At 39.5% G+C, this 10718-nt stretch overlaps 1 protein-coding gene across 1 annotated transcript in view; it reads left to right on the forward strand.

Annotated features, from left to right (window-relative positions):
* TSPAN6 (tetraspanin 6) overlaps positions 1–9543 on the forward strand; it is a gene marked incomplete in the record, with an annotated part of 833747 nt that extends 824204 nt beyond the window's left edge. The window contains 1 exon segment of the mRNA XM_044057519.1: positions 4266–9543.
* Between the last annotated feature and the right edge of the window lie 1175 nt (positions 9544–10718).

Below are 10718 nucleotides of genomic sequence, written 5' to 3' on the forward strand. Positions count from 1 at the left end.
ATGTGATGACTGCAACAGTGAAACATGAAGAACATAGTACAGTCGTGTACACAACATAAATGTAGATGTGCGAGTGTATTCACTGTTGCAGTCCTGGTTACCCTCCCTCCAACCCCCTGACTTCTCTTGGATCTGCCTTTCCTTCTTGTTTGGTGTATTTAAGCTTTCTGGTGTATTTGCTTTTTTTTTTGGAGGGTTACCATAACATATAATTGCTTCCCATTGTGGGAGCACCTGATGTAATGGTGTTGGCTGCATGTTTTATACCCCTGACGTCATGGAAGAAGAGAGAGCATCTGACGCAGGAATCCAAGACTCTGGTATTCAGGCCGGCTGAGGGCTACCTGCAGGCAGATAATCCAAATTTGATGACTGCAACAGTGAATGCACTCTAACATCTACATTTATGGTAATTGTACATTGTACTTCCCTCACAACCTTCCATCCCTCTTATCCTGGACTACCTAGTGGAGTTGCTCAATAGTAGCCTCTCCTTCTCTTCTATTAAAATCCACGTCTCAGCCATTTCAGCTCATTTTGATACAGATCAGCCCCTGTTCTCACATCCTTTCATTAAACAATTCCTCAGATGGGTTTCTAATATCAGACCTCCCAGAAGGCCACCCACACCAGCCTGGGACCTGAATTATGTTTTGGAAAAACTAACTTTACCACCTTTTGAACCTGCTGTTTCAGCAGAACTGCGATACCTCTCCTAGAAGACTGCTTTCCTACTAACTATCACCTCAGCCAGAAGGGTTTCAGAACTTCAGGCACTGATGGCCATTTAGCCCTTCATCTTTTTCCATGCAGACAGGGTCTTCCTGAGGACTAACCCATCCTTTATGCCCAAGGTGGTATCTAATGGGACCCTCAGCCATGACATGCATCTACCCACCTTCTTTCCTAACCCTCAAAACGGGGGGGGGCACTCACTAGATGTGCACAGACAGCTCAGATACTACCTGGACCATATTAAACCCTTCAGGAAACAGACCACCTTCTCATCTGTTTTGCCCCAGGGGCAGAGGGGAAGCCCATATCTAAGCAAACCATTTCCAAATGGTTATCACACTGTTATCCATTTCTGCTACAGATTACATGGGCAACCACCCCTATGTCTGTTCGTACCCATTCCACTAGGGCAGCCTCCAATTCCACAGCATTCCTCAGAGGAGTCCCACCAGGGACATCTTGGAAGCTGCCACCTGGACTTCTGTCCATACCTTTACAAAGCATTCCCACCTACCTCTTTTCCCTAAGGCTAGGGCAGGATTTGCCTCTGCAGTTTTACAGGGCATGCTGACCCAGGCCTAGGTCTCTTACTAATCCTACCCACCCCTCTCCTCAGCTTTGGGACTCCTCCCACATGTGATGACTGCAACAGTGAAGCACGAAGAACATAGTACAGTTGTGTGCACTTACCATAAATGTAGATGTTGGAGCGTATTCACTGTTGCAGTCCTGGTTCCCCTCTCTCCTTCCCCCTTGTATCCTCTTTCCTTAGGGAGACATAAGCTTCTTACGGTGGCTTTTAGCCACCAAGGACCACTTTACCATATTTCCTTGGGCTTCCTACTGGTTAGGGCAAGAAAAACTGATGTAATGGCTTTGGCTGCCTTGCTTTATAGCACTGACGTCCTGACGTCAGTCAACAAGTGACAGCAGCTGATACAGGAAAACATTGACTCTGGTATTCAGGCCGCCAGAGGGCTGCCACGGCAGGGATAACCCACAGGTGATGACTGCAACAGTAAGTACACTCTAACATCTGCATTTATGTTAAGTGTACACAACTGTACTTTTCCTCCAGTTAAGGCTCATTCCACTAGAGCTGTATTTTTCAGGTGCTTTTTTAAAGGGTCTGGATACGTCTTCTATCTTAGAAGCAGCCACTTGATGATCTGTCCATACCTTCACAAAACATTACCAGTTGGATGGGATATCTACAACTAGAGTTGGTTTTGCCAGGGCTGTTCTTCAGGGGTTTGTAGAGTGCTGCTCCTCCTCCTCCCGCTCTTTCTTCTTCATGAGCTTTGGTATTCTCCCTTGAGTTATGAATACTGCAACGTATGAACAGAAGGACATAGAATAGTTGTGTAAAATCTTACCATAACCATAGATGTCCTCCTCTATATGTTGCAGTATTCTATCTCTCCCACCTTCCCGCAATGCTTGCTTGTTTCCTGGATGTGTGTTTTCTCAGTTTATCTCACATTGGTGTATTTCTTGGAGCATTCAGTTCTGAGGATAGTATATGCCAATGTCTTCTATATATGAGGTGTCACTTTATGACCGATGTTGGAAGGGATCCCATGTGCCATGTTTCACGGACCTTACAGTAGCTTTAGACTTTTGTATACTGGCTGGACATTCGAGGTAGCCTGTGGCAGACTCCCTCCTGTTACGAGTACTGCAACATGTAGAAGAAAAGGACACTATTCTTTACTTGTCAAGTTCCATCTTGTAGCCATTTCAGCATGTTTGCCAATGGATCCTCCACTTTTTTCTGTGTTTTTAGTAAAACTGTTTCAGAATGGAGTGTTGCATCTGGGACTGCCTCACAAACAGGCTTCTCCTTCCTGGGATCTTAATTTTGTGCAGGAAGATCTAACCACATCTCCATTTGAACCTGCACATCCAGTTATTTCAAGATTCATTACATGGAAAACAGTTTTCATTACTGTGACATCTGCAAGAAGAATGTACGAGTTGCAAGCTCTCATGGTGTGTGAGCCCTATCCGTAGGGATAGGGTATCGAGAACAAATCCCTTAATCGTGCCCAAGGTTGTTTTCAGCATTTCAAGCCGTCAGTCTCCCCGTGTTCTATCCTGACCCTCTGAATCAGAGGATTCTACATACTCTGGATGTGCATAGGCAGCTCTGATAGTTTCTTGATAGAAGGAAGTACTTTAGAAAGGTTGATCAACTTTTTTTTTTTTTTTTCACTAAGGAACAGCATGTTTCAGACTTTCAGATGGTTGTCCTTGGTTGTTGCCTTTTCTTATACCAACCATGATAAATCAGTTGTAGGCAGTATCAAGACTCATCTACAAGGGCCTCGTCTTCGATAACACTTTGGAATGGGGTGGGCTTTGGAAACATTCTCGAGGCAGCTGCATGGTCCTCTGTATGTACCTTCACAAGACATTACTATCTGGATTTTTTCTGTAGATCCTGGACTAACTGTGCTAGGACCATTCTATAGGGGCTCCTGGATCCGTATCCTTCCTCCTCCTACTTTGGCTAGGCTTTGATAGTCAACTCGTATAACCTAAAAGGTACAACAGCATTTATAATGACAATCTGTAAGCATTTACTGTAACAGTAGGTCTTCCTATTCCTCACTGCTACAGTAGCCACTCACACCCTCTTAGGGAATATTATGAATAGTTATTGTTGGGAAATAACTTTTTCTTATTTGCTTAGTTCAGGATGAATACGCTTGCTACTTAACTTTTTGGCAAGAAAGTCCTGAAGATTTTCCACTCTGTTGATTTTCCCTTCTCAGGGTTGACCAACCATCAATCATAGTGGAAGTGGGGGCAAGTCAGAGCTTTTGGAAGATGACCAGTTGTATCTTAGTCAACACACAACCCATGTAGTCCAAAGGCTACTGCAGCAACAAAGAATTCAAACAAATACTGTTGTGGGTAAATGCAACTTACTCAGCTGTACTTTCTGTGAAATCATAGACTGTACGACCGTGCAAGATCAAATGTCAAACAGAGGTCTTGGACACCTGTGAGTCAGCAGCATGGAATGTGTGACCTCCTGATAGTACATGTAATAAAAACAGCTGTGCAGGAATTCACTCACTTCAGTGTGGTACTGTTTTTTTTTTTTTTTAAAACTGACCCCCTTCTGATATTGACTGTATATTTGAGCCAGTGACACAAGAGGTAGTGGAGCTGTTTAAAGTGATATCAGAGCTGTGGTCAGATGTAATTTATTAAAACTCAAACCAGAGCAGTCTGCGAAATGCAGAGTAGTTGAAAGGTATGTTAATCTCTGAAAGATCTGTTTTGGTGACTAGTAATGTAACTGTATTCTGTGTTATGGTGATTATTTTGTCTCTCCAGAGTAATTATTTTGTTTTGTGCTGCATTTACAGAAGAGTTTTACAGGTATTGGTTTATTCATTTAAAGCAATACACAAATTACTGTATAGGAAAACACTGAACAGATTGATTTTGTAAATCACAGATGGAAATATGTTGGTTTCTTTGGTTCATTGTTTTTTTTTTTTTTTTTTTTTTTTTAGGACCATTTCTGTCATCAAATACAGAATTTTGCCATACTCACAAGGACTCTTTTTAAAGAGCGATCTTGAATTTTAAACCATCAAGTGAATTTTAAGACCAGCTGGGAAGATGTGCATGCCTGAGTTTCTTACATTAGCTAAACTGAATTTTTACCTTCAGTTTTTGTCTCTGCTATTTTGACGGCACCCAATTGCTACAACCATCAATTCTAGTTTGAACCAGGATGTTATCCTCCTCATGTCCTGTTTTGTCAAATCCGTGATGCGTGTTCGTACAAAACATTACCTAGTGACCTTTGCCTGGGTGTCTTCCACAGTGTCTGTCTGGTGGCGGTACCTTTTGACTTGTTCTGAATGCTTGCTTCATAATTTATTACCCTTTTAAACTGCTTTATAACTTACCGCTCAGGCTGACATATCCACATTAAATATCTTAACATATTTATGCTAAAAACTTGAGGATACGCCTGAAAATTGCAGGAAGTATTCACTGTACAGGCATTTCAGTAAAAAAGATTTATTTTTCCAATATATTTTGTAGACATTTTCTAGAACATACATGGATATCTTATTCATGTAGTACTTTTGCAGGTTAACTTGCATAATACCATGATTATTTGCAATGGGGCAATGTCCCCCTCTCTGTCATGCATATTGGCTTAGTAATTCTGTGTGCCATACCAAAACTTAATTATTTGAATGCTGTTGTGTAGGCATGAATATATCCTCAGTAGTAAGCTTTTTGTTCTTCTGCAGGAACATTAGTTTGAGATGGTGTAGACCAGGTGATTCCCCCACCCCCATATTTACTTAAAATGTATCTTCAGAGCACTTTATGTAACTGAGAGAACTAACTCTGGTTTCTGAGATGGTCTTCACTTTTGCAAGCCATCATGCAAACAATATTGTGGCAGTCATCAGCATATGCTGTTAAATGCAAAAAATGCTAAAGTGAAAGAACATTTTAGTTGTAGCTGAACTTTTCTACAGGTCTTAAGGTGAAGCTAAATTCAGGTTGTAACCACAGACTTCACAGGGTGCAGACCTGTGTAGCACTGCATTTTATCAGCCATCTGCTTGGGCAGCTGCCACCTCAGGAAACTAATTGCTATTTTGATATATTTTACTTATGTTCTTTATTCTGTATTTCAATATTTTTTATCCAGTTATGTTTTGCCACCCCATTGACCAGGGACCCACTCTGAATTTAAAACTGAACAGATGTGCAATCCCTACTTCTGTCAAGACTCAGCCCAAGTGCTGCTCTTTTAGTGCAGTGGTTGGTGGGGTTGATATTCTGCCCTTCTGAGGCAGAGGGGCCTGGGCAACTAGGAGGATCCCATGTTGGCTTATCAGTGATCTGTTTTTCACCCACCACTGTAATTTCCTCACCTTTTTAGACTAAGTGACATCAAGTCATAATTTTGAGCTGTCTGTGATTCTTTGAAGGTCTGTACCATGTCTCCTGCAGCCTGTCTGTAAACCAGTTTTGGCATCTTCCTATGGCCATTGCCAGCCCCTTCCCTTGACCTTCAGTTGTGCCTTTTGCCAGCCTGTCTGTTGACTTCCCTTCTGGCCATTTTGGGAGATAGCACAGATGTGCACCAGTGTTCATTCTCACTCCTAGCATGCAGCATGCTAGCCAGTCAGTCCACCCAGGCTGAGGTAGCTGTACATGGGTCCTCTGAAACACAGAGACCTGCACTATTTCTGCACCTGTCAGTTACATCCTTTAGTTGCCTTTGTTTTTTACTGTCTGCATGATCCAGGTTAGTTACACTGGCTATTTCAAAATGAAACCATGCATCAACTGCCTGATGTTCATACAATAGTATTGCCAGTATTTCTATGCACTTCATGAGATCTTTCATTTAAGATACTGTAGGCTTTATTTAATGTTGCACAGTGTAGGGGGGGGGGTTAATATAAAAGAAACTGTGAAATAAATGGATACATTTAAAGTGATGCAGAGTCCGTTTTCACTGACCACAGTGAAATTGTTTGAAGAGCCACTTCTGAAATCCTCCTTGAATTCCTTTGCAGTCAGTGGCTTATCTGTGTGCCCCCCTTCACTCAAGTAAAAACTAATTGTTAAATCATAGAATGTTGGGGTATATTTGTTTGCATAGTACTTTTAACTCACCATTGGATTTATTGAGGACATTTTATTGATGTGCTCTTGATTTCACTCTGGTCAGCCATAGTGCTTCCCCACTAATGGGACTAATCAGTCCTTTTAAATTGAAAATGTGTCTAGGTTTTAAAGTACAATTTTGGAGGCTTTTGTTGCGTCTCAGGGAAACAAACTACTAAACATTATGAGAATATGGTAGTATAAAAGCATTCATTTACCTTTCTGAACTGAGCCATGTACTACCTTCAGTAAATTGTGTGGGCAGTCTCCGAGTTGCATGTTACTAAGGCTTCTGATTTTTCATTCCGCTAATAGTATTATTGTACTTGACTCGTCTGGAGTGGTAGTTTGGATCCTGAAACAAGGAAGTGCGGTGCTAACAACCTTAACGTACAGTTTCCCAGCAACATTTCTTTGCAACAACTGTACTAACAATAAATATGAACTAAAATTTGCATCAGTCTAGTATCGCATAAAATATTGGAACATGAGCTGACGCAGAAACAGATCATACTGAACAATGCATAATGTCTGCCAACATAATACTCTATAACAATTATGTAATTACCACCTGAATTAATAACCGTAAATAACAGTAAGCATGGTCTAACCACATTACCAGTTAAGGACACACACAGGATTTAAAACACACTGCAACATGAGCAGATGTAACGGTAATAATTATAATGAACATCGTATAAGGACTAATACTTAAAAACACCATTTTCCACCACAACATTGCATATGTTTTTATTAGACATTTGCCACTAATCTTCAAATTGTTAAACAAAAAATCTGAGCTGACATATTGCCAAGTAATTCATCAAGGCTGACATTCAAGCTTGCTTGTTTTAACGTGTTGTTGTTAGTCTTCGAAAATATGTCCAACAGGTGGTGGTGGTAAGTAGTAGTAAAAATTTGTATAATTGCTGCTTTGGCAAATGACCATATCTTAGTTGTCCAAGTGCACAGCCTCCAAGTATGTTGCATTAGCTGCAGCCCCCCCCCCTTTTTAATCTATGATCTATTTTAATTACCACCTTTAAGTGTTTCTTTTTTAGTCCATCTTATGTACGTTTTCCCCATCACTGTCCTGTTTTCATATTTACTAGTATGAGTGAGAGTACAATATGTCGCATGCCTACCTCTGCTGTAATGTAGTGCTCGTTATGTCTTCTTTACTGACGGCAAGCAGATTGCTTCCGTTGTGATGTAGTGCTTCGCATGAGTTTCTGATTGGCTGTAATCACAAAATAGGTTGCTGGTTACAGCTCTGACATCTGACATTCTACAACTGGGAATTGCATTGTCACTTACCATTAATACAACAACCGCTTAAGGCATGGATGAGGCAGCTTTTCAGACAAGAGATCCTCTGCTATTTAGGACATTCGTACAGCTGAATTTCTTGTCATCTTTATACCTTACAAATTTTGGCTTCAGATTTGTATTTGCAGTACATTTTGCAGATCAGGTTGTAGCATGGAACCATAGAGAGAGCATGTCTATATCTGTTATAGTATTCTGTGATAAATGCCGGTACAAGATTTCCGTGCCTCTGATGGTTGGCTTGAACTAGAGGTTTTTTGTTTTTTTTTGTATTTGTTGATTGGGAAGATTAGACTGAGAATTGTTTTCATTAGTGTCCTAGAGGAAAAAAAAAGCTCCATTACAAGCTGAATATAACATATGTTGCAAGAGAAACTTGTGTTACATTGTCCGTTATAGTAAAAAAAAATGCATTTTTGTATCCATTCCACAGAAATTTAAGATATGAACTAGGTTATAGAGACAGATCGTACACAAATGAAAATGAATGCAAACCATCAAAACAAAAGTAATTAATTGCATAATGCAATATTGAAGAAACAGATTAGTGCATGCATTTCAACGAATACAGTATTACAGTTGCATTACCAAATGTGTCAGTTAATGAGATGATTGGCTATATCTATTTCTAAAGATATTTTATTGTACTCAGGATTGTTAAGAAAGGCATTTGCCACAAAATGTATGGTATTGATTTCACAAGTAATAGATGTTTTTTTTTTTTTTTTTTTTTTATAGATAAAGGGTATCTGTCTTAGTTTGACAGACCCTCTTGGTAAGTGAAATGTGTAAAAAGATAAATTGCATGAAAGGGTTACTAATGTATGGAGAGAGGATCAGAATGAGAGTGAATTATCAGAGGTAAAGGTCAATTGTGCTAGGAACCGAGAACTCTGGACACCTCTTTATTTGCTAGTGTTTCTCATGCTGGTGACCATCACCTAGTCCTGAAAGCTTTTGCTCAGACCTCATAATGGGATTTTATTCTTTGACAGGGGACACTAAAGGAGGACATGCTAATTAGATATGACTGTTTTTAACTTTCATCTCTTGGAATTTCTTTTCCCAGTCAGGTGTCAAATTACTCAGTTCATGAAATTGCTGTGGTGCTGCAGAGAGTCTGGAATAATTTGTGAAAAATAATAGCCAGAGGACATGAAATATGTGTCAGTAGTTGAATTAATTTTCTTGTTAACAAGCAGATTTAGGAAACCAAGAAGACATGGACAGTGTGCAGGTACTTCTCCAGAGCAACCCAAGTTATTGCCAAACCTCTTAAAGGCAAGGCAGAGGCATTTACTGCTGTCAGTATAGATAGTGGTTTTAACTGACATTTAAGTACTACATATTCACATAAATCTCAATTATGCATACATTCTGTAAGTTAATGAGCATGCCATTGTCTTAAAATTATTTTTATACACTTTTTTATAATGGAATGCTTGGACTTTTTTAAGACTTGTAATGGGTCTTTTGATATAAAAAAATCTGAATGTTTAAAACGAGTGATTTTTTTAGATGATCATATGAAGCAGTACGAGACTTCATCTGTAGTCAAATGGAGAAACCTCCAAGTGCATTATATTTTATAGTCAGTTTAACTAGCAGTGCAAGTTTACGTTTTTAGATTAATGTGCATTTCCAGTACACTTTGGTATATGTCTGTGTTTTGTTAGTCTTTTTCCATGTAGCATTTGGTTGTCTGTGAAATAGATCATTGCCTTTGTGAGGTAGTGAATAATGTTAGGTGCTGCCTGAGTTTTTTCTGTAATGTTGTATTTTATTGCCTGAAAGTAATAAACTCTTATTTGTGCATTTTTTTCTGTTTTTTGGTTTGTCAGAAAAGTCTGTTCACATTTGGTTGGATAAATATTAGACATTAGTAAATTGCCATGATATTTTCAAATCTGTCCGTTTTTGTTTTGTTGTATTTTATCTGTTTATCCTTTGTTGACTGACTTAGTCCCACTAGGCTAATAGCCTCTTTCAAGGGGGACCTAAGGTGGTATTTATAATAATGGCAGAAATTTGGCCATGGCATCAGAAAACTTCCACTACCTTGTATGATGGGTGCAGTGTGATCTTAAGCCAATGGGGTCTTAGTTTAATAACTCATCGGAAACGTACCTCTCAACTGTACCTGATTTTCAGGGATGTCCCTGATTTTTACTCAAATCTTAGCCCTGTCCCTCTTAATCCCTCCTAAAATTGGTGACTTTTGGGGAAAATGCAGTGAGTTATACTTAGTAAATGACAATGAGTTATAGACTTCTTTTACCTCAAAAACTGTTTAATAATTCACATTCTCTTGTTCTGTCAATGTCTCAAGTTAATAGAACTAATATTTTAAGTGTCATTGATTGTCCCTGATTATTTTTGGATTTGTCCCTGATTCTGTTTATATTTGTCCGATTGGTTGAGAGCTATGATCCGAAAGGTGGCACAATCCGTAATCATGTTGAACTTGAGGCCTGTCATGTTACCAAGCTAAGAGATGGCCTTGTTATGGATGCTCTGGGTTAGCTAGTCAAGCACAAGGTAAGTTATGAGGAGACCATGTCTGAGACCCCTTTTGTCCATCTCCATTTCAGAGTGCTGTCTGCATTTCTTTCAGAGCCTCCAGTCACTCTACATAACATTTCACTGTGCATGCTCAGTTTTTTTCTTGGCTGTGTTAATGGTTTGGTCTGAGTTTTTTCAAACCAACATGGGTGGTGCTGCTGGGGTGAACTGTTGGCATAGTTGTCAGAATAGCATTACCCAGTCAGCCTCGAAAAGCTTCACATCTTTCAGCTTGCTGTTTGAAGAAGCAGAAAGTACTTGACGCTTTCACGTTCTTACTTTGTTAAAAGATGTTTTGTAGCAGTAAAATACAAAGAATATTTTTAAGGATTTTTGTAAAGCATCAGTTCAGAACACGTGATGAGCATAGCAGTTTAATTCAGAGTGCAAGGTGATTTCTAGAATTTGTGTATATTTTAATTTATTAG

The sequence above is a fragment of the Protopterus annectens genome, chromosome 15.part0, assembly GCF_019279795.1.
Source record: "Protopterus annectens isolate FY-2018-M chromosome 15.part0, PAN1.0, whole genome shotgun sequence".
Lineage (NCBI taxonomy): Eukaryota > Metazoa > Chordata > Ceratodontiformes > Protopteridae > Protopterus > Protopterus annectens.